Genomic DNA, 25,002 nt, shown 5'->3' with positions numbered 1-25,002 from the left:
ATATTATACATGTTCCTATTAAAAGATTACTGTCATTATAATCCAGTGCTTGCACTTGAGGTAAGCTTTGAAATTTTAGTGGATTTCATCAAAACAAGTGGGTTTCTGCTTATTTTGCTTTCTAAAATATTAAGCAAGTAACAAGACCAGTGAAAGAGGAAAAGGAAACTGGCAAGAGCAAGTCCTTCTGTAGATTGGTTCAGCTGCAATGCAGAACCAACCCTCTGTTTTCCATGACAAGACAAAGTAGGAATCAAGCCACTCATCTCTGGAGACTCCAGTTATGGCTCCACTACCTTTCAAAGGAAGCTGTAAAAGGAAAGGGTCCAGCAATTTGACATCCAACTGCAATAGACAAAAGTTTTGGAAGTGTCAAGATAGAAACTCCAATGACATATTTGGAATATTTTGTGGATTTTTTAATATTGGACTTTTTTGAGGGGGATGAGGGGTTAGGAATAGTCAGAGATAGCAGGGATTTCACTAAAGCCGCAAATGAATTCTAGGAATTGTATGCTGCTGCTAACAGACAGCTTATATGAGGAAATATTTGCAGCTGGAAAATACAGATTGAAGATATGGATTCAGAAGTTTATATCACAAACTTTTCAGCTAATGTGACCCAGAAAATATACAGATGAAAGGTGATCCATAAAAGATATCTACATGTGGCTAATGTGCAAAATTTTCCATTTTTTAATGTAGATTCTAAATAAATAATTTTTTTAGACCCTTTATTTAGATGCACAGTAGACATGGTTTATAAATAAAATTGAGGTTTGCCACTTCAGTTTTTCTCATTTCAATCAGTCGTAATGATAAGATTAACTTTTAAGTATTAACTTTTAAATATCAATCTTGCTAGGAACTGAGAGTTTTCTCAGATGAGAAAACTCAGATGGAGCAAACATTAACCTACACTTTAGAGTTGTCCGGTGGTATATTAGCAAAAGAAAGTAATCACAGAGAGGCTAAAGTGTACTATAAAAATGTAGTCTTTGAACTGGCTGATGGTCTATGAATTATCTTTCCTTAATCTAAGCTAGCATTAGCAAAACCTTTTCAAATCCCAATTTACTTGGAAATACACCTGATTCCACTGTACAAAACATTATCAGTTTACAAAAGACTAGTGTAGAGCCCATTTTATAAGTTTATTTCAAATAAACAAATGACTAAGTGAAAGCTGACATGCAAGAAACAAGACTGAAGTTTAATAACAATGTGATGAAAGAGTAAATACCCTATGGGCATAGCAGTAAAAAAAAATGATTTATGTCTCAGCAAGCCATGATGAAACAAGGAAAGAACAATTAGGAGCCAGCATGTAATGCTGCATGAGTTGAAACATGATAAAGTCATTTACACTGGAATAGACTGACTAAGTCTCTCAGTACCGGGTCATGTCATTTCATTATGAAATAGAGTACTTCAGAATTAGAGCATTAGAAACTTTTATCGACCTACATTTCCTGCTAAACTTGTTGACTCCCACAGACTTTTTTCTCCCTAAGTGCTCTGATCATTTTGCTTCATCACTGGGGTCTCTCCACCTTTGTAATCTGATATCTTACAGTTAAGTACAGCTCTGCACTTAAGCATTTGCAGTACCTGTCCAATTTCAGATCAGATTTTCTGACCTCAAAGGTCAGGGCTCAGCACCACTCCTCCACATCCCACTTGTCTGGCTCATTTAGGAAAAGATTATTGATTACCATTATGAAATAGAATCATAACTTTTCAAACTTTGAAAACCATAAAAAGAATGGAAGCAGTGCAAATTTAAGGTTAAAAAAGAAAAGGAAGCTGCTTAAATCATTTAAGTGGCGCTGAATAGAAAAATTTTATAGATAGATGATGAAGAGATAATGAGACAGAAGATGGATGCACAAAAGTATCTTAGTAGCATTCTGGTATTGAAAGAGAAAACCTTTTTAATTAATATGATACCTTTGAAAGGATTTTGCAAGTTTTTGCTATAAAAACAAAATAACTAACAAATTAACAAGCAAAACACATCCTTTTTGGGACAGCGCAAGAACTCAACAGTGGCAATTTTACCTCTTTGCTACAAGGAATCTAACAAGAAACTATGTAACCAACAAGAAAGCTATCTGGAAATCTGTAGCTAGATGCAGCATCAAAGGACACAGTGTCAGTTGTGAGTGTGTAAGCTTCTTTCCGTTTGTTATCACTTTGTTGCTTGTCATGAGAGGCTGCTGACAACCTAAAGAAATACCCAGTAGTGCCTGACTCTGAGGACCTGTGCAGCCTGCCTGGTGGCTATTTGGATGAATACTGAGTTGGCTGAACAACTGAGATACACAGCAGTTCCCTTGAAACCAGCAGCCTGTCCAGACATGTGGAAAACATCTCTCTCTATATATAGCAAGAATTCAAGCTAAAATTAAACAGTACAACTGAAATATCTTAAGTTTGATTCACAAAAGTGGCTTATGACATGACCTGTAACAGTTAAAAATAAAATCCCAGACCTTATTGTTGTTGCTGTTTATTTGCCTAATTCCTAGTCAAGGAAGACAAGTAATTATACCACTATGGCTTTTTGTTTGTTTGTTTGGAGACATACATAACCAGTCTTTAAGACCTGAAATCACTGCCAAACAGGCCAGGTACAGTAGTAGGTTAACAGAACAGCCCAGCAGAAAATATGAAACTGTCTTTAAGTGGCAAAAAACTCACTGGTAGTGAGACACATAATGTACGAAAGAATAACAGAAGAACTCAGCCCCTGAGTGCAAATTATTTTCTATTTCACTGCTTTTCCAATATTGTCTGGTTTTCCCAGAAGTAAAAAGTTTCTGGTGGAACTGGGACATTAATTTTCTGGTGAACTTTCTATGTGATGTAGTAGCTCATAAAACTCTAGAAAGAACAGATAGGCTACTTAGATTACGACAGAGGACTGCACCCAACTATCACACATGAGCAGTGAAAGGGAGACAATCAACAGGCCACTGCATTAAGATTTGCTGCACAAAATACAGGGCAGTAGTTAAATGTTGTTATACATATTATACTTATATATAATGTTGTATATAAAATCCCTACTGATAGTTCAAGGTAGAATGATCAACCTCAGTAAATACAATATCTGCTTAATCCCTTAGCTTATTAAAAGGTAACAACATTGGGATCATTAATAAGTAATAATGATAATAATAATAATAATAATAACAATAATAAAGAAAATCAGCTCAGAAGTATACATTAATGGAAGGAACTTATAAACTGTTTCTTTCTTTGTACCTCGTAGAAGTGTCTGAAAAGTCTTCATTCAAGAGGAGGGCAGCAGATTCACTACTGGTCAGTTACACTTAAAAGCACAAAAATCCAGAAGGAAACAAGTGATAGCTATGTCTGAATAACAGAGAGAGCATTGCTTGTGCCTTTGGTGCTACAACTTCTTCTAAAGAATGTTCTCTTTCAGCTGTTACTGTTACTGTGACAAGGAGAACCCATCAGAGGAGATCATCTGGCACTGCTTACTTTGAATGAACAGGAACTTGATGCACAGGCATTCTTAAAATATTATAAAATGTTATAAAATTAGGGATTGAAAAGCAGCATAGAAATAGTGCTTTCTTGAACACAAGGGCAGCCATTTTAGTACACAGCATTTTAGATCCAGATAGATATAGAATTGCTACTGAATCACAACTAGGGTAAAATCTTTCACTCCCTGGATCAGGATGGGTAGTGCTTCACAATGCACAAGTGACTCAGATCTCCAGAGAGGTATTTTTGAGGCTGATCCAAATTATTTGGGATATTTGCAATAAATAATTTTGCTGTTCTGTGCAAAAGACAAAATGATGGCCTAGGGACAGTCTTGCTGCAGTTTAGCCAGAATAAAGTATCAGAATTGAAATTCTGTGTCTAGAATAAGGAGCAAGCAAGCAATGACATGTTCCTTGGTCAAGAGATCAGTCTGGGCAGTATCAAAGATGGGATGCAAAAGGTGTCATGCGAGCATTTCTGGTACAATGGAAACTAATCAGAATGTTTCAAAACAAAATGTACTAAATAGTGAAGACAATTATGTTGAATTTACTCCCAGCTGTTTCATGTTAAACTGTTGTACCTGTCAAAGAGCTACAAGCCTCTTTTGTCAAGCTGGCTTTTTGTTTGTTTGTTTGTTTGTTTGTTTTGGTTTCATTTGGTTTGGTTTTGGTTTTTTGAACAACTTTTAAGTTAAAAGAAACATTGAGTTCTATGTCCATTCTGAATAGAATAATGTCACAGAACAGTTCTTAAAAATAAAATAAAATAAAATAATAAAAAATAACTAACAGTGCTGCAAGGCTTTTTTTCTTCTCCACTTCTCACCCCTTTTATTGAATGTAGGAAAACAATATGATCATAGTAGTTAGAAATAAAGTTTAAAAAAGCAAACACAGATCAGAGACACTGTGTTGCTCACAAATGCTTCATGACTATTTAATTGCCAGGGACATTTAGGGGAGGTTTGTCTCAGGTACATGTGAGATAGATGCTACTGTTGTTTTTCACTATATTTTCTGTGTAAATTAAAAAAAAAAAAATCAAAACAATTTTTTGTTTTTTTGTTTGGGTTGATACTGGACATCATTCAAGTTACACAAAATTTGGATAAGCATTCCATCTTAGTGTTCCAGAATATAATTTTAAATTAAACTTCATTAAATCAGAGCATTTCATTTTCACATAAATGCAAATCTAATCTTAGCCCTAAGTTGTGCCAATCTTTTATGTAGCTTTAAATAGCCTTTCATTTATGCAACTTTTTAAAAAGAGAGCAATAGGAAAAGTGGTCTACATTCCACAGAATGCCTATCATTTTGTAATGGTATCTTTATTCAGATTCTAAATTCTCAGTGTTCATTAAATTCATACCATTGTGAATTTTATAGATATCTGACTTACATTCTTTCACAAAACGTGATAACTTCATTTTGATAGAAATGTCATTTCTCTGTAAATATCTATTAAAAATTAATATTCATTTTCTTTCTTCAATGAAAGCTGTTCTCTTGTGATCTAGGTTAGACAAAACCTCTGCAACTCTAGTTAAACAGCAGTATAAAATCTACAGCTCCTCCTGGTAATTTCTCTGACAGCACAGAGAAACAGCAGAGACCTGTCACACATACTGAGAGAATATCAAAATATCTCCAGCAGATCTGATAGTGCCAGTTAACAACAGTTGAGTGCAGAGAAAATCTTCTATACTCGTACATGAATGTATTCTCTAAAAACCAGATGCATGCTTGCTAACGCTGCCAACTTATGAGTGTGTCTTGTAGAAACTTATGCCTGTTTGAAGCCTACCTTCAGCAACAGATTAAATCTATAGTCAGTTCTCCCTCTCTGTCTCTCAAGAAGAAAAAAAAAAAAAAAGTATTGAAAAAACAAACAAACAAAAAAAAAACAATAAAAGGTTGGGTTGAATAATAAACGGTTATATAAAATAAAAAAATACCTAAGATTTGTTTAAAGATTTTCTTCTGAAATGTTAGGATCTAAAGTAGTCAAGTTCTTAGATTTTGAGGTGCAGTAGTGGCAAAATATACAGACCTTTGCAACTAGTAGCTGCCTGTGCACACATACAAGGGCTGCTCCAAAAGTAATGCCTCCTACTTTATGATGTTGGCCTACAATGTCAGAGCTAGATGTTGGTGACAATGGCAGTAGAGGTTAAATCCTGCCAATATTCCATTCCATTTCTTTACTGTGCAACAAATGACAGCAGAGGAGCAGTCTGACAAAATAATGTATGACATGGAAGTGCATCTGAAATGAATGTGCATCACTGAATTCCTCTTTGTGTATGAAACTGCACCCACTGACATTCATAGACGCTTGGTGAACATTTGTGGAGACCAAACAGTGAATGTAAGCACACTGAGGTAGTGGTGGTGTGTTTCCATCAGTGGCAAAGAAAAAATCTGCTGGTACAGATTTCATCACTGGAGGAAATGCTTAACTAATGGTGGGAGAGGAACCTGGTGAGCTTCAACAAGGGCAAGTGTAGGATCTTGCATCTAGGGAGGAATAGTGACATGCAAATGCATTGATGGGACAAAGGGCAAAAAACTGTGACACAGGAAGATCCATATAAACATAAGGAAGAACTTCTTCACTGTGAGGGTGACAGAGCATTGGAACAGGCTGCCCAGAGAGGTTGTGGAATCTCCATTTCTGAAGATATTCAAAACTCACCTTGAAAATTTCCTGTGCAAACTATCTGGGGGAACCTGCTTATCTTGTGATTCTGCAACAATGTTAAAAATAAAGTTTTGTAGCAGAGAATTTCCTCTATCAAATAATGTTATTGTGCTCTTTCTACCTGTGCTGAGTTTCAAAGAGCTGTTCATAGAACCTTTGACAAAAGAATTTTTGCATAAGTTAGTTCCTATAATTCTAAACTACTCAGCCAAAATTATACACCATGTCTTATCATATTCCAATTATTTGGATTAGATTCTGTTCACTCTCTTTATTTTAAACTTCCCATATCAATAGCACACTCTGTTAAACGTTAATTTCTGAACTACAATTTCTATTCATGGCGAGTTTTATTTCTAAAAATAAAATACATTGAGCAATGTTGCAACATTTTATCCACTGGTTGGTTTGATTGGTCTGTTTGGTTGGTTTTTTGTTTGTTTGTTTGCTTGCTTGCTTTTTTTTTAATACTTCCAAGACTAATTTTTGCAAAAATTTAGTGTTTCTTTTCATGGGTAGGGGTTGAAAATATGCATCTTCAGAATTCACTGAAGTACTCTTCAGTGTACTGAAGACACAGGCTTTTCTGGAATGCATATTCAAATACACCAATTTATAATGGAGTTTCTATAAATACATATGTGGGTAATTTAAAAATCTTCCTAGACAGGAAAATGATCATTTAAGTATGTGCAAAAATCAGGTGGTGAAGAAGCACAAACATGGCTGCAGTGGATTGACTTCATAACTAAAATACATATTCATTGACATATTTTACAATATTCAAACATCCCATCATTAGTCTTTATGATGATGAGCTGACAGCCTAAGACTTGTAATCACAAGCACGAACATAGATGGCATCTTATACATTGTATGTTTAAAACAACTTCAACATCCGCATATTTCCAACACTGTGTCAACAGTTTTCAATAGTGCTGTAATACTAATACATGGAGGAATATTCTCCAATCATCAAGGCTCCACTTTTCATTAAATCCCCAGTTTTGTATAATTACATTTGTATATCCTGGCTCCAACAGTCCACATCTGAAAAAAACTTCACATTTGCTAAGTAGACTTTCAGACCTCTAGCAGTTGTACTACCAGGTTTGAGCATCCAGAAAAAATCCAAACAAAAAAAAGTAATGCGTAAAGTGAAGGATGAGACAGACACAGAGGCCTATGGATAAGTCTCTCTCACAAATGGAAACGAACTACACTATATTGCACAGAGAATATATTTATTAATGTAATATAGATACAATGCAGTGATTTAACAGCAATATAACAAGAGTTGAGATTTTTTTATTTGTTCATTTTTATTTTTTTTTTTAGGTATATCACAGAATCACAGAATTGTAGGGGTTGGAAGGGACCTCTAGAGATCATATAGTCCAATCCCCCTGTCAAAACAGGATCCCTAGAACAGGTTGCATAGTTGGGCATCCAGACAGATCTTGAAGGTCTCCAGAGAAGGAGACTCCACAGCCTCTCTGGGCAACCTGTTCCAATGTATGTTCAATTGGTCCTCACCTGTTGTCTGCTATCAGTGCTTTCAGCTCCCAGGTTTGGGACAGATTTGTGGTAATTAATCTGTCTTAGCAAGAGTGTTATCAGTACTGTTGCTCACTGATCGCCAATGCAAGGCCTTGTGTGTAAGGTCAAGACAAAGAAGGAAGTTGAGGGAAGGAAGGATGATGGGAGTGAAGAAGTAGAGGGGGAAGAGAAGAAGTATGAGAGATCAGGTGGAGCACACTCTCACAGCCTCTGACCTTCTTATTGTCATGAAGACTGGAGAAAGGGTTTGAGAATGCCTCTACCTCTACTGCCCCAAAAGGACAAACAAGCTCAAAGTTTGTTACGTATCATGTAGAAAAGGACAGTAATATCACAGAGAAAATATATAGCAGTAAGCAGAGAGCAGCTGTCAATACTTGCAAGAAAAATATCTTGAGACATAAGCAAGCCTGTGCCTTTCCTGAGTATACAGTTTGCTCCAACATCCTCCTTCTCAAGATTCATTTTGATTTCTCACTTAAGTAGATTTCTCACATGGACCTGACAGTGTTAGCATGAAATACTTCAAAGAAACTCAAAGACAGGTATCGCAAAAGACCACGTATCACAAATGCCTTATTTCAGGTTGATGATTATAATAGTTTTGTGATACTGGTCACCCCAGACTGAGAGGGAACCAATATTTCCAGGAGAGGGTAATGAATGGCAGCATCTGTATTACTGTCTATTACTGCATACACAAGGAGAGAGTAAGCAGTCCTATTCCTTCTGCATACCCACAGCATCTAGTCTCTAAAATCTGTGCCAACAGAGGTTAGCAAGCCAAAGCCAGCTATATCTGACAAAGTAGTATTAATACTAATTGAAACAAGATGGATAAATCCAAGCTCAGTATTAGCAAGAGAAAAAAAAAATCCTAAAATTATTTTCTGCTTCTGATCTTTAGTAAAAGACCCAGACAGAATTTTATTAGAGTTCCTTGTCTGATTAACATCTTGTCAGATTATTGGCAAATCTAGGCCCAATAGGAATGTTTTGCATGAGCACTTCCCATGTGTCTGGATTCTCATTATTAACAACTTCACAGCTGTGACCCAACAAACTTAGCAAATGTGAAACAATGAACAGTTTCAGTTCATTTAGTATCACTAAACGTTTGGAACATATATGATCAGTGAAACACATATCATGGAAAATAGCTGAAACATCAAAACAGCAATGCTCCAAACTAGCAAAAAAAAAGATTTTGTACTAAACTTTTTGGATGCCCACTGTCTATTTCTTTTTCTAACCTATCCCACTTCCAAATAACAGGCATTTTAATAAACAAAATGTCTTACACCTTTAATAAATTATTAGCAATCCTTGTCCCTTGTCCCATTAACTTACGAAGCAAATATCCTCTAAATCTAATGAGCTCTCCAATACAAATCACTTCATGAGGGATTCTGTCTGAGATTGAGAAGAATAAAACTGTATTCACATTATCTCCATCATGACAGAAGCCAGAGGCAAGAATAGTCTTCCTATTTACACAGAAACAGCAAACAGCTCAAGGGAGAAGCTGCCAATACAGCTAAGGTTTAGACCTGCTGAGAGTTTTATTACTCACTTGAGTCTTATCAGATATTTATTAAAGAACCTGTCCAAAAAACTCCACAGGCTGAGTCCTTCTGCTTATTTGGGAACAGTGATATGCAGTCATTTTAAACTCAGGTCACTGCTCTTTGCTTTAGAGGAAAAGAATTCTATTTTGGGCGGTTTGTAGCATTTGAAACTTGAAGAAAAAAAAACAACAAACAACAATAGCAAACAATTGATACATGCTTTTTGACAACAAGAAAATTTGGACAACTTGGAAGGAAGATTCATGTGACAAACATCAGGATATGCACTTATTTCAATGCTGTGCCTCTAGCAAATCAGATAGTGCCAGAAGTCTCAGACTAAGGAGGAGAAATGAAAACAAGTTTTTATAAAACACTGCAAATTCATCTCCCAATACAAAAAGCCCAGTAACTACAGGTTAATATTTGAAGAGTCATACACGTTTTAAAAATCTCTTTTCCAGCCTTGGAACTTCATTAATGGTATTCTGAGTAGTATGGCTATCTTTCTCTGTTTTATGAAATTCTGTAATGTCCTTGACCTGAAAGTGATCCTGTGGCCATAGGTTCCACAAATTAATTTGTAGCACTCAAATGAAAAAAAAAAAAAAAGCATTGCTTTCTTGTAATGACTGTCAAATGCCTGTTAGTAATGTTACTGTTTCCTCTTTGTCTCAATGCAAAATACAGAAGTCAGAGAGAAATTACTCCTTGAGAACCACCACTGCAAGATCTAGCAAGGACTGAGATTGTATAAAAAGGAAAAATTTGCTTTAAAATTTGAAGCTGGAATTTCAAGGATAATAAATCCCAGAAGTAGAAGAGCCTATTTCCTCTATAGTCCAAATACACCACCGTACATTTGACTAGTAGTGTGGACTATTTGTTATTGGGAAAGTCACAATTTGAGTTAGATTCTTACCATTAAAGTTGACATTAATTCCAAAGACAGCAAAAGAAAGTACATTTTCCTTCTTCTTCCAGTGATAGAAACAAATATTAATAAAAGACTTTTATTATGTTCCCAAGTTCTAATATTGTGTATTCTTAAATTAAAATACTATTGATTCAGAAGTATGTGATTGCATTAACTAAGAGCAGAAACTATTCCAACTTTTTCATCTATAAAGATGATAGCTGAGCATTGATTCTGCAGCAGAGAAAAGGTGATTATGTTTTGGAAACTAATAATGTGCAGCTTCAAGCAACTCAGAGAAAAATCAATTGATATTTACTATTTGTTTTCCAGTGTACTATATATTCTACAGTCTTTATCCTAAACTGCAGACTACTTACACCACTGTCCGAAAATATATAAACCTAACAGGAAAGATAGAAGGAAATAGTAAGATTTCTCCTTTATGAAGGGCTTTCTCTTGTGGAACAGTCTAAAATTTCTAATAATAGTTCTAAAGAAAGAAATGCTTATAAAAATTCCCACTATGCCTTGTTTTCTTGTTTTTTTTTTTTTTTAAATTCACTTGTATGCCTGTCTCTTCTGTCCATATGTACAATTACTTTATGTGACCTCACATATAAGCCTAGTAGACCACTATTTTTTAAATATTGAACAAATAATACAATGAAAGTACTTTAATTGGTATATATATATATATATATATTTTTTTTTTTTTCCCTGAGAGCACTATGCTATGTGGCATATACATGTACAGCTAAAATAATTGAAAACATTTTATTGACTTCAGTAATTTATTTATTATTTATATAGGAGAAAGATCTTAAACTGAGTAAAATAGACATGTGATCTTAATCATTAGATTTTACAGATATACTTCCAATTTCACAAATATAAAGAATATGTTTTGTAAGTGAAACTTGAATCTCTGTTTAAGCATTTAGTTAGATTATCAAAATCTATTGATGTGTATTTTGCTCTGAATTTCATGTGGTCTACCTACAAACACGATTTGGAGATTAGATTGACGTCTTAATAGCTACGTTATTGCAGCCTACCTTTTCTCATCCAAATTTAAAACTGTTTCTTTACAGTGTATAAATTTTTTTTTCTTTATAGTGTATAAACTGAATGCCATACTAAGAAAAGGGATCAAAACTTACGTAAATCCTTAGAAAATGCCTAAGTGTTAGTGTTTTCTTTTAGATACACCGTGCATACACAGGAAGCAGCTAAACTGCATTAATATCATTTATGTATGATATTACATATTCTTCATTGGTGTAATTCAAATGATACTGAAGACTAAATCAGAAAAATTAGAGACTAAAGTTATGTGGGGTTTTTTTTGTTTGTTTGTTTTGTTTGTTTTGTTTTGTTTTTTAATTTATTTATCACTCTCTAAGGGAATTTAAAATTTCTATGCAAAAATTTAACAATGTTTTTTTATGCTTGTAGTGTAAGATTGCATTACCAGATGCATAACACCCTGAAAGAAGTAAAGGTCAAGGCTGACTTGCATTCATCTTGAATGGTCTGCCAAGTTCTATCCATATCATAATTCATCAAATAATCTAATTAACTTGTTTAAAAATATAATTAAGGTAGCCATAATTAAGGTCAAGCAATTACAAGACTGTGAAAAGAATTTTACACCAACAAAGCAGCTGCAATCTAAATGACAAATCACACATCTTCTAATAATCCTCCATTTCCAGAGAGTTATTAAAAATGTTTTCTTAAAACAAAATTAAACGTTTTATTTTGCTTTGGGAGTGCTGTCTACTCAGGGAAGTAGTAAGAATCAGTAAAGTTTTTGACTGAAAACAAGCTTTCTTGATTGGAATCTGGAATCATCATCCTACAAAGCTAAAACAATGTTATGTGATCTTGGAATTACCATTTCCTGCTTTATGACTTAATTCACTGTAGTTCAGCTTTTTTTTCATTCTGATTAATCTTGTTATTCATGTCTCATGATGTCAGAGTGTGTAAATTGATCATGTTTTGAGGTCTTAGGACAAGTTATCCTCAGAGTAGTTGGATCTCTGAGCTGGAAGACAGAGACGGGGAGCAAAATGAACCCCTCCACAATTCAGGAGGAAACAGTTTGCAACCTGCTGCCCACCTAGACAAGTCCATGGGGTCAGATCGGATCCACCCAAGGTTACTGGGTGTTGCTGAAAGAATTGGTTGCCAGGCTGCTTTCATTCATTTATCAGCAGTCCTGGTCAGGCAGGAAGGTCCCAGATGACTGGAGATTTGCAAGTGAGATACTTATCTGCAGGATGGGTTGGAAGGATGATTCAGGGTACTACAGGCCTGTTAGCCTGAATTCAGTATTGAGAAAGGTCATGGACTAGATCATCTTGACTGCAATCACATGATATGTGTGTGACAACCAGGGGATCAAACCTAGACAGCATGGGTTCATGAAAGGCAGGTCCTGCTTGACCTACCCTGTTTCCTTCTATGATCAGGAGACCCATACAGTGGATGAGGGAGTGGCTGTGGGTATAATCTACCTAAACTTTAGTAGAGCTTTTGACTCTGTCTCCCATAGCATTCTCCTGGAGAAGTTGGTAGATCATGCTTTGGACAGGTGAACTCTTCTCTGGGTAAAATCTGTCTGGAGGGCCTGGCCTAGATGTTGTTTGCAAATGGAGTTAAATCCAACTGGCTGAGAGAACTGGGATTGTTTAGCCTGGTGAAGAAGGTCAGAGGAGACCTTATCACTCTCTACAACTTCCTGAAAGGAGGTTGTGATGTGGTTGTGGTCAGCCTGTTCTCCCAGAAATCTAGAGATCAGACAAGAGAAAACGGCACTGAGTTGCCCCAGGGGAGGTTCGTTTTAGATATGTGGAAGAATTTCTTCTCAGAAAGCATGGTTAGGCATTGGAACAGGCTGCCCAGGGAAGTGGTGGAGTAATCATCCCTGGAGGTGGTCAAGAGGTTTTGTAGATGCATCACTGGGAGACCCGGTTAGTGGCCATGGTGGTGATGAGTTGATGGACTAGATGATCTTGGAAGTCTTTTTTAACCTTAATGATTCTATAATTCTAGTTACTCCAATAAACAAATATAAAAATCTGCCCAGCCACTGAGTTGGATAACTTCACCGATATACAGTCCTTCATTCACAGTGAGGATACACCACACTATGTGAAAGGGATGGCTATGATTAGCATGAAAATTTTTGCCTTACTAACTCTTTCAACAAGAAAAAATCACAACCAGTGGAGTCAGCTGAGCTGAAGAACAAAGTCCATAGCAAGTAGACAGCCTAAGAACAAGAGCGCTTGATGTCTCAAGTAACCCACGTACAAAAAGGCTGGCTCAGATATTAACAGAACAGAAGAATAATTAGGTTGGTTGTCTTTTATCTGACATTATTTATTATGCATTTGTTAAATAACATCAGAAATGTTGGCTGAATATGGAAGATATAGAAAAACAGAAAACTTTTAAAATAGTCTTCGAGAAAAAGAGACTTTGGAGATACCTAGTTTTTAAGGAAACAACTAACATAGAGTAATGTTTACATGTTAGAACTTAAGTACTAAGGATGAGACAGACTATGGGCTCTGAAGAACATGCTGCTATTTTCTATCATATTAACAATATAGAAACAATATTTTTTTGCTCCCTAGAGAAGTGATTTGGTAAATTTGCAATCTTTACAGTTTGACTAAGAAGAAAAGTCTGTTTCTCGTCCAAGAAAGCTAAAAGACAGGACACTACAGATACTGACCAACTCTACACCCTCTGCCAACTCCCCCTCCCTTCTGTACTCCTCTCTAAAAAAGATAAACAAGGAAATCTCAGCAACAGTATATTGCCAACCGTTAACTTTAGATTTATTTATCCCAACTCTTCTATGGAGCTATACTCACTGTACTTGTTAATTCATGATTCTGTAGCCATTTGCCTTGTATCTTATCTGGAAATTTTGAATCCTATGCCACAAATAGCCTGACCAAATATAAATCACCATTTCACACCAACAAGAAAATTGTGTTTGTTTGAATTAAATTTTCTGGCTGTCAGTTGCAGTTCAATAACTATTTCAAGAGTCTGCAGATACCCAACTCAGCTTAACCCAAGGTGATCCTGAATCTAACCCCTAAAATTCAAGTGATCCTTTCTGATCAATATGTCATCCAGCTCACAAGGACAATGGAAAGATGGAATGCTTTTAACATTTTTTTTTTTTCAACAAATCGTTATCAAGTGCTAGTAGCAAATGATTGCTTTGAGATGTGAAACACTAAGGAGCAATTACCTTTCCAAGATAAATGAATGTATACCAAGTATTGGAAGGAAAGATCCATACTTCCCTGAGAAGACATCCTGGTTCTCAGAATAATAAAAAAATCCATTCTGATGATTTTCATCCCCCTGCTAAGCATCAGCATGGTGAGCCAGCTGGGGAGCTGATCAGGACCCTCATGTCAAAAGGTCTGTGAGAGGCTCCTGATGAGCTCAGTACTCTGACACATTTCCCAATGAACACAGGCTATATCAAACAGAATCTCGACAAAAGTCACAGAAGACACAGGAAGAAACACAATGTCACGTCTGTCACCTCTCACAGATTTCTGCACACCACTTTCTTTTCTTCAGACTTCAAACCCCAGATGTCAACAGAAATTAATTCACACTTGAAGCAGGAGAGACAGATGACATGAAGGAAACAGGGAGGAAACAAAAGAGAAGCCATCAGAGAGAAAGATAAGCATCAGGACTGCCATATAATGCATGATTTAAACAAAACTTATTATGACAAAATGCTTCCCAGTAAGTAGCAGGGGGAATTAAAATGAGCTGATATTATTTATTAAAAACATATGGTAGAAGCAAGATTGTAAAGCACAATTTTGCCTGTATTTGGTTTCAAAAATAAATAAATTTTTAAAAAATGGATTTTACCTGCTTACTTCAGTCTTAGAAGAAAAGGTTATTCTTTCCTTTTCTAAGATCTCTGTAGTTGATTTTTCTGTTCTTGTTCTTTGCCATAATGTGAGAAGAAACACTGTGATATTGTTGTTCTGGGGGAGGTGGAGAGGAACTCAAACAAATTGTCCAGAGAAGCTATGGATGCTCGACCTCTGGAAGTGCTCAGGGCAAAATTGCGTTGCTTTGGGCAGCCTGATCAATGTTCTGTCTGTGATAGAGGGGTGCCTACTAGATGACCTCTTTGGGTCTCTTCCAACCCAAAAAATTGCATATTTCTATTTGAATTATGAAGAGTTTCCTTTATAGAATAAAGTCATTTTTCAGTATTTTGCATGTGTGTGTATGTCTTTAAGATAATTTGGATTTACATGAAAAGTTATTTGACTTTTTTCTCTAATAATTATGCCATTAACAGTTTAGATGTTTTTATATTGAATTCAGTTACTGGTACAATGAGAAGTTAATCTGAATGCACAACATACTGATTAGCAGACTTTTTTTTTTTTTTTTTTTTTTGGCCTATCTACTGAGAATGCATTCAGATGGTATTCCACAGGATACCTCCCTTTGGAACAACTGATAACACATGCTCTTTTATACTCTCTGATGTAATAGCTAAGGTACAGATACAAGGAAAAATACCACATATTAACACCTGATTGCCACATTCCATGAAACAAATACGATCCTCAATAACTCTATCCAGATTTCATTTCACTACTATTTCAACTCTTTTCTGGAGCTCAAAGAAACACATAATGCAAATCACAGTGAATGGAATTGGTCTTTGTGCATGGCTTCTGAAATGCCTTTTGTATGCAGAAAGCACTGTAAACTCCAATTCCAGGAAGCTGCAAATAACTACATACTGAAGAAATAGATACTTTGTTCTTCTTGTCACTGAGATACCACAATCTATGCATGCATACCTGAATGAGAAGGAATATTGGCATCATTGATATTGATGCTCAGCTTCAATATTACTAAAATATCTGTCAATGTTTCTTAATGATTTTTGTTAACTCAAAATCTCAAAATGTACTGCATAGGAACTTCAAGTACTGATTACATGAGGCACATTAAACGTGTATTTACAAATGTAATCCGAGGCAAAGTAAGAGTTCTGCATCAAGAAATTACAGGAAGAGAGAAGCAAAACAAAACAAACAACATAATAAAGAAATAAATAAATCAGCCTTCATGCTGTTTTTACTCTTCTCCAAGTATGCTGCAGTGATCTCATGATCAAGGTAAAGATCCAACACAAGGTGCTGATCAAGGGCTCCAGCAGGGCAGAGAACATGAAAGCAGTAATAGCAACAAAGCACTGCAGTCGTAGTGCAAAACTGAAACAGGAATGGCTTTCCTTCCAATACCATAGCCAGCCTGAAAAAAATCTCGCTTTTACTTCAAAACTGCTAACACCTTTAGGTCAACGCTCATGTGTACTCAGGAAATAGCAATTAATATGAATAAATTAAAATGACAAATAATGAATAAAATGCTATTTTTTGTCTTTTTTTTTTCTTTCTTTCATTTTTAATTAATTTTCTTTCATCTTTATTTTCTTTTTTTATTTCTTTTACTACTCCTATTATTTATAATTTCCTTTGCCTGCCATTTGTCTTTTCATGCTTGCACTTCAATTTCTCCACAGGTTTGGTCAACAATATTGCAATAGGTCTTCAAAACCAAAATTCTCCAGATATATAACATAAGCGAAATACAGCTTCAAACTGCTGCAGGAAATTAGAAAAAATGGTATCTTCTGTCTCTTCTTTTTCAGGATTGAATCTAGGAAAATATAAGCTAACACAAAGTCTGACAAGAACCTCACAGCAATCTTGGAAATTGAACTAACACTCAAACCTATCTTTACCATAAAAGAATACTTCAACAATTAAAAAGAAAATAAAAAGCAAAAACGAACATAAAAAGTACTTTTTGTCTGATCTCCGAGTCTCATGGACCTAGAGATAATAATTACAAATCTATAAACATCTTAAAAAAAATGCGCCACATGTATTTTATTAGTTTGTATTCATGGTATACATATACTGCACAATTAAAAGCAGTGTCATATCTCATCCTTAAAAAAATCCCAGACCAGCAGCACAATACTTGAATAAAAATGTTGACTATGTTTTTTTTTTTTTTTTTTTTTTTTACAGGAACTAATAATTTAGGTATTTAGCATTCTCTAGGGATCATTTAACATTGGTAAAAGCATGTGCTATCCATGTGCAAGAGATAAAAGACAACTAATTATCTATAACAATAAAAATCCAGGGTAATGTTCCCAAATGGATAATTAGTCAAAGAACCATGGATTGTTTTTTGAGATTCTGCAGAAAGCATAATCAATCTTTCCATTTAGAATTAACAAATTAATGCATATTTTTAACTTACGTCTCTTTGATTATTAACCAAGTAATACAAATGATTTGAATATCCATTACACACTACTAGTTATTATCTTCTTTTCCCACTTCCCCTCAATCCCATGGAGTCTAAACTATTAATCTAATCACCATCTTCAGCCATATGACAAATTGATGCCATCTACTTCACTGACCAACTCTGTTCTAGAAATACTTTTACCTTTAATTTGCATCTTCAAATAACAAAGTAGAAACAGAATTCGCTCCAGGTTGAACTAGTCCAAGTAAAGTTTGATTCACTTCAGGAGAGAAAGAATGGAAATGTCATAGAAAATAAAAATTGCATGTGCTTAATTCCCTTCTGGCCAGGAAAAAAGATATACCAAGAACTGCAGTTTACTTTTACAAATTCAAGAGACTTGAACAAAACAGTTGACCTACTGTGGAAAAACAAACAAACAAACAAACAAACAAAAATACAAAGAAGAGAACTTTTTTTTTCTTCATCATTTTGCTTTGTTTTATTTTGTTTTGCTGGAAAGAAGATGGTGTGGCTTAAAACCAGCTGGCTTTTACCCAAGTGTTTCTAGACAGGTATTTAACATGAAACAGACACTATGTTCAACAAAAAATGTACCAAAGATAAATGAACTCAGAGCCCTAGGTGATCTAGAAGATTTATCAGGACCTTCTAATTTAGCTGACTACTCTACTATCTCATATTATTTATAAAGAAAAATCAAAATATTTCACTGTAATTTTGCCCTGTTGCCACCACCTTTTATTGTCAGATTGCAGGTCATCTCTTAGAAGATCACCTGTTCTTATAAAAAGAAAAAAAAGATGAGTTTAAACTCACTAGTTCTCAATGTTTCAAAATAAATTTTGAAATCTGTCTGACGTATCATTTCCTCTCCGTGAAATTAAATCAAATTAGACCCAATCAAGAAGCACTTGTATAAGCATTTATGTGTAAACATCCCTTATTTGTGCTTAATTATTCTTTAGAAATAGCAAGGGTCATGTAATTCTTGCATCATGACTGAAGGGGCAAGACAGCCTTGAGTCTTGATGGCCAATTAAAAGCATGAATGTTAGCAATTCAATTTATACTGAAAATTTGAAAGGAAAAAGAGTATGTAGGAAAAAACAAACAAACAAAAAACACCAAACACAAAAATAATACTATGGAAACATAGAGTCATTATATAAACTAGCTTGACGGTGGAGTAGCTCAGTCTATACATTTTTCCTGCTGACTGTTATCAGGACAAAACTGGGTAACTTATAATTGACTTCAAACACTCACCAGCTCCAGTCCTTTGCACAAATCCCAAGATGATAAAAGCTATAACACTCTTACAGGAACGTACTCTGGCAAATAAGCAGCAACCAAGGTTAATCACTCCTACAACCCATTTGCATATCACATGAAACTTTCTGAAGTTTAGACAGAATTTGGAAGTTTCTGTCAGAATATACTGACTGTTTTTAGGGAGATCTTTGTAGGCAGTTATGGACTAACATTCAAGTAGTCACTTGAGAACTAGACGTCTAGTTCTTAAATGGTTTCCTAACAAACCATTATTATTATTATTATTATTATTATTATTATTATTATTATTATTATTATTTTAAATTATTATTTATGTTGTTCTAAAACTTCTGAGAAGCACTCCAGGCACCCGAAACTAAAAAAGCTACAAAGCTATTCCTCTCAACATCACTTGAGCCAGTGGGAAAGAAAAGCATGAGGAAGAAACACATCTGATTTATACACTCTTTGGTTTTTTGCTATAGCAAAACTTTTCCTGGAAGATACAGCAGGGAAATGTGTCTTCCTTGAGCTTTTATACCTGCAAGCAAAACAAAAATGAATGCTCTTTCACTGGATGTCCAGCACTCTTTAAATTGGTCCTCCAATCTGAGCCAGTAAGCCACTCACAGAATTAAATGCTGACACTAAACACACCAGGGTCCAGATGGCCTGATCTTGTTCTGGACATTTTGTCACCTCTTATCTATATTTCTCATAAGAACATGTACATCCCATATTCACAAATACAAACTGATATATTCAAATGAGGCTATTTTCCTGTGATATTTGGCAGTGGTTCTGCCTCTTTCTGTTATGATTTGTCACATAAAGCCTTTCTCATTTTTAGGGATTCATGAGATTTTTCTTAGTTTTTCTCAACATTTACTCCACAAACTGTAAGCATTTTTGTGTGCAATAAGAATGCAATATTTTTATCAATCTCTATCTGTCCTTTACTGGTTTAGAAAGTACACAATCCTACTGAAACTGCTTTGGAAGGGTAAGAACTCTCCTCCTCATCTGCCTTCACTGTGACACTACCAAAAATTCTAATTGCAACATGCATGAAATCAACATGCAACTGCAACTATACAGGTGTCCAGCTCACTTCATGCACTCTCCATTGATGAGAGATGAGAACATCTCCAATCCTGAGGTAAAGCTGAACATGTTGGATGGCCCGAGCACACACTGGGCACCTGGATCCAAAGAACTGCCTGGCCTGTTCCTCCTCTTCTCCACTCAGAGTAAATACAGGCCTGAAATAAGGGGCTGAAAACTCAGAGTCTTTCTTCAAATCTGTGTGGTCGCCCACATTTTTGAAGTTTTATTGAGATTTTCGTCATTTTTACTGTAGCTAGAAATTAATTGGGGAGTAAAATACATAAACATCTCAGTTGTATATCAGTTTTTAGCTTAGTAGCTGTAGAAAAAAAAACTGAGATGTGAACTCCAGTTGCTCAAAAACACAGACAAATGAACTTAACATGACTTGCTAATGTTGACTGAATAATCTCCTATTTATGAATTATCTCATTGTTGGTTTTCTTTCTGGAGTTGAGATGGAAAGCTGAAGGAGGACAAAAACTCCTGATTTCTCTGAGTATTTTAAATGCGCATAATCACATGTAAGCAACATATACAGGCTTCACATTTACATCTCATAAAATACTTTGTTTCCTCCCCTTTCTTATGTAGCGTGTATAAATAATCAGAATCTTCTAGACAGAAAAACATGTGAGTCTATAGTACAAGTCAATATTCTTGCTGTGTTTTAAACAGCACGGGTAGGATACATCTACATCTAATCATTGTGCCTTTGTTTAAAGCATAGTTACATTGTAGTCAAAACATGCATCCCTCCTGCCGGCCTTTTCTGTCTCCTCTGAAATTGTCTACTCTATTGCACATAGGTTGCTCCGAAAGTAATGCCTCCTATTTATTCCTGTTTACAGCAGATACATAGAACACAATAACGCTATTTGATAAAGCAAATTCTCAGCTACAAAACACTATTTTTCAAAAAAGCCACAACCATTAGCAATGCATTTTCACCAGCATTGAACAAGAGCCTGCATGTTATGTTCATAAAAATCTGAACTAGCAGAAGTGACATACCATCCCTGTTACTACTGCTGAAATGCACCCAAGTGTCATTGCACTGTCGTCTCATCCACTGTTTGATCTCCATAAATGTTCAGCAAGCATCAGTGAATGTCACCGGGTTCCATTTTTTCTGCATGGAGGAATTCAGTTCTATCCCTTTGCTTCATCCACGTTTCCAAGTCGTATGCCATTTGACCAGACTGTCCTTCTGCTGCCACCTGTCACAAAATGCAGGGGAATGGGTGGTGGAATGGTTCAACTCCTATGCCATACCACCAACATTTGTCTCTGATGTTGTGGACCAACATAATTAAATAGGAGGTCTTACTTTCACAGCTGCCCTCATATTAAAGAAAACACTGTATAGTTTTTGGAAGAGGATATAAGAAGATAATGCAAGTATACAAATTACATCATATTTTTCAAAGAGCAAGTTTTAACGCAATCAATCTTACAATAAACAAGACATTCTCTTGATAGGAACAGTCAGTATCTGTCAGGGATATTTCCTTAAAAAGACATGAGTTGATATTAATAGCAATCTGTCATTGTCTCTATCAATCAAGAATTGCAATCAGCCACAAACACACCCTCTAGTTCTCCTTCAATCAGGGAAATAGTGCAGAAATTCAATTGCAAGTATTTAATAAATTCATAAAGGGACTACACTGACATACTCTGATTTAAACAAGGACTTCTCTTTCACTGTGAGCAGCTTCATCTTTTTCTTGAGTCTTTGCAAGCAGCAAAAAGAGTACCGTGAGCATTAAAATCAGTTGTTTGTTTTTTCAGGAGGTTTTAGTTTTCATTCACAGTTACTATGGAAAAACAAATCAAGGTGTTGGAGCTAGTACTAATTAGCACTGATGAAAATGCTTGTCTTTTTTTTCAAGTGTTTTCTGGGAATGAAAAAGTAGGTGCCAGCTTTTCCTAAGCAACCTCTGTAACAAAGCTCCAGAGCAGACTCTCCATTTCCTGGTGAAGTATCACTAAAAAAAAAAAAAACACATGATTTTTTTAAAAAAGCAGAATACTCTAGTGAAACAGATTATTTTTCCCAGTGGTACGTTTAAACAATCAATGTACTTGCAAAGTTCCTGTAAGGAACAGAATTTCACTCATGCAAGTATTCGTTGAAGCTTTAGAAATGCATTGCAGATTATTGTTCATTATCAATGAGAGTCTTGCTAGATAGTGTCAAGCCTCCAGATAGGTATCATCTGTTTTAATTCCCCTATGGGAAATTTCATCCTTTTCCACTGTCCTAGAAAAAAAAAGCAAGCAGTAACTGATGTGTTTATATTACCTCTAGTGCAATCAGGGGATGCTGTTCTTAAGCAAATTTATTTTATAAGTGATGTTCATTAGAAGGAGGGCAGGATTTAGGGTAAAGCAAAGATGCTGCTTGGCAGCCTTGGAAAGAGCAGAAAAAGTGTTCAAGTTGCTACTGTCAAAAGTTGAATTTGGATAAACCACTGAAGATTAGTTCTCTAGAGGCAACACAGAAAATGAGTTTTAAAATATATGTGCGTATGTATATATATATACATAAATATAGGCACTTAAATAGAATTCAAAGATAAATATTTATACTATTATGAATAGTGTCATGTGAAGCTTCTGTTTAAACAGGGGAAGAAATGCAAAATAAACTGTTCCTGTCAGAAAATGTGTGATACGTACGAATTATTCATATACTTGATACTTTAAAAACTGCCAATAATCTTCCCACATTATATTTCTTTGTAGAGGATTTTTATTACTACTTGCTTTTTTAAAAAATACTTTTGAGTGAAAAGATTTAAATACATCATAAAACTGCCTTTAGAGAATCAAAATATGCTTATAGGGGCAAGAATTGAAGCCTAGGAAATGGAATTTTTGTCTGAATCATTAAACCCAAGTAAAGTGGATCACATTAATCTTTTAGCATTAAATAATAAATATCAAAATTATCAGACTATAATGTTATTTTGTTATGATATTAAATGATTTGCTAAATGAGCATTGTATTGAGCAAGAAATTTAAGCGTCACAGTTCAGGAAACAACAAAAAACTATTCCAGCCCATCTTTTTTTTCAAAATTTACAGCATGTTCTTGTGTTATAGATTCTTCTGCCTTGAGCACTAATAATAGTAACCTACAAGATTACTTTATAGGAGTCGTAAAGGTTGACTTATGCTACTTAAAGGTTTAGTGCTTTAGGAAGGCAGCAGGCTATTGAATACTGCGATTTGCCTTTATTAGCAGTTATGATCCCCTTTGTAAGGTAACTCAGAAGAAAATGTATCTTTCTGTCTCTGATTTTTTTTTTTTTTTTTTTGGCTTAGTGTATCACAGCAAGCATTTGTTCTAACAGTCATATACACTAAAATATTCAAAATGCTTTGACTTCATTTTGACACACAGCATGTGAAATTCTAAACACAAGAGCACCTTTAGCACATGAATCCAGTTCTTAAACTGAGAAAGCAAGTGTAACCTCCTCCATTGTCTCCAAAATTCTCTGTCCTGATGACAGAAATAATCAACAACGACACTTACTAAGCTTTGTAATACTCCACTGCAATAAATTTTTATTCTTAGGGTTTTATTCTGTTGTTCTGAGGCAGCAAACATCATTGTATTTAATTAAGAAATACCAACAAGTCATGAGCATACCAATGTAATTTTATGTTATTCAGTGACACCTGAACGCAGAGGAGTGTTTTCTGTTCCTTTTATCTAGATTGTTTTCCTGAAAATCATTTTGAAAGTTCTCATACTTCACCACTTTTAAATACAGTTCATTTATTAAAAAGCTTTATAATTTTCTGTAAATGCTCCCAGTAATAAATGTGGTACCTATAAAGAACATTTTCAAAAGCCAAGATGCAAAATAAAACATGGCAATAGAAGTTAGAATCAAAAACAGTGACATCCAGTACAATAGGATCTATATTTCATTAAATAGGATTTCTCAGTCTGAGAAGGAATGATAAATAGCATCATTGTATTTTACAACGCTTTAAATCATGACACATTCAAGTATTTATGTTATCAAACTTGTCTAGACATCGCTCCAATGAGATTCTTCATTTTGCCCTTTTAACTAGGGCTTTCTGCTCTGATATTTGTAGCAGCATTGGCAAAAGTAATTCGCTATGATGAAAGCCAAACTTAAGCATAGAAGTGCAATTAGAAATGCACCAGTTTTGTGGGAACACAGGCTTCTCATTTAGAAGTAATGGAACTGAATTTGAACTATTGTTTCTGCTAGAGGATTGAATAAATTTACTGGAAAGGTTACTAAATAATCTGGCAAGTCAAGAATCTAATGATTTTTATTTTTTTTTTTTTTTTTTCCTGTGGAGTTAGCATAGAAAAAACTGAGTTAGTGCAAAACAGACTTTATTTTTAACATCATGCAAGCATCTATGATTGCACCAAGATAAAGAAAGAATTTGACTCAGTTATTTTTGAAATTGTTGATCATCATATGGATGCTCATATCGTTTCTTTGGGGCTTAAAATATGTGGTCGAATTTGGCTGATATATTTGGTTTTGTAATTTCTTCTTTCAAACAGAAGTTTTGGCAATCTGATTGAGGTGGTATTGAGGAATAATATTTCCTGGTATTATCTTTCTTGTGCAGGATTTTTGATCATGGACAGACTTAAGCTGTCGTCTTCCTTCCATTAACCAAAGCAAAAGATCTATATCAGATATATTCACTGTGGATCAAAGTCCAACAAACTTGCACATACCTTACATAATTTTATAACCCAAGCTAATTTTAATCTTCAATTTTCCTCTCATCGCAGGGGAAAGAAAAAAAAGATGGATTATCTTAAAGTCTGAATTCTTTTTACTTGAGAGATTTGAATTTGAATTCACTGGGTTCTCTTATGAAACATGATTTTTTCCTATTGTTCCTCTATACTAGCTGCATCTGAAAAGACTCAGGCTATAAAGGCAAGGAATCAA

This window comes from Lagopus leucura, unplaced genomic scaffold (genome assembly GCF_019238085.1).
Source record: "Lagopus leucura isolate 7727_CA_CO unplaced genomic scaffold, USGS_WTPT01 Super-Scaffold_100002, whole genome shotgun sequence".
Classification (NCBI taxonomy): Eukaryota; Metazoa; Chordata; class Aves; order Galliformes; family Phasianidae; genus Lagopus; species Lagopus leucura.
The sequence above is the reverse complement of the archived record's forward strand: the minus strand, read 5'-3'. Positions refer to the sequence as shown.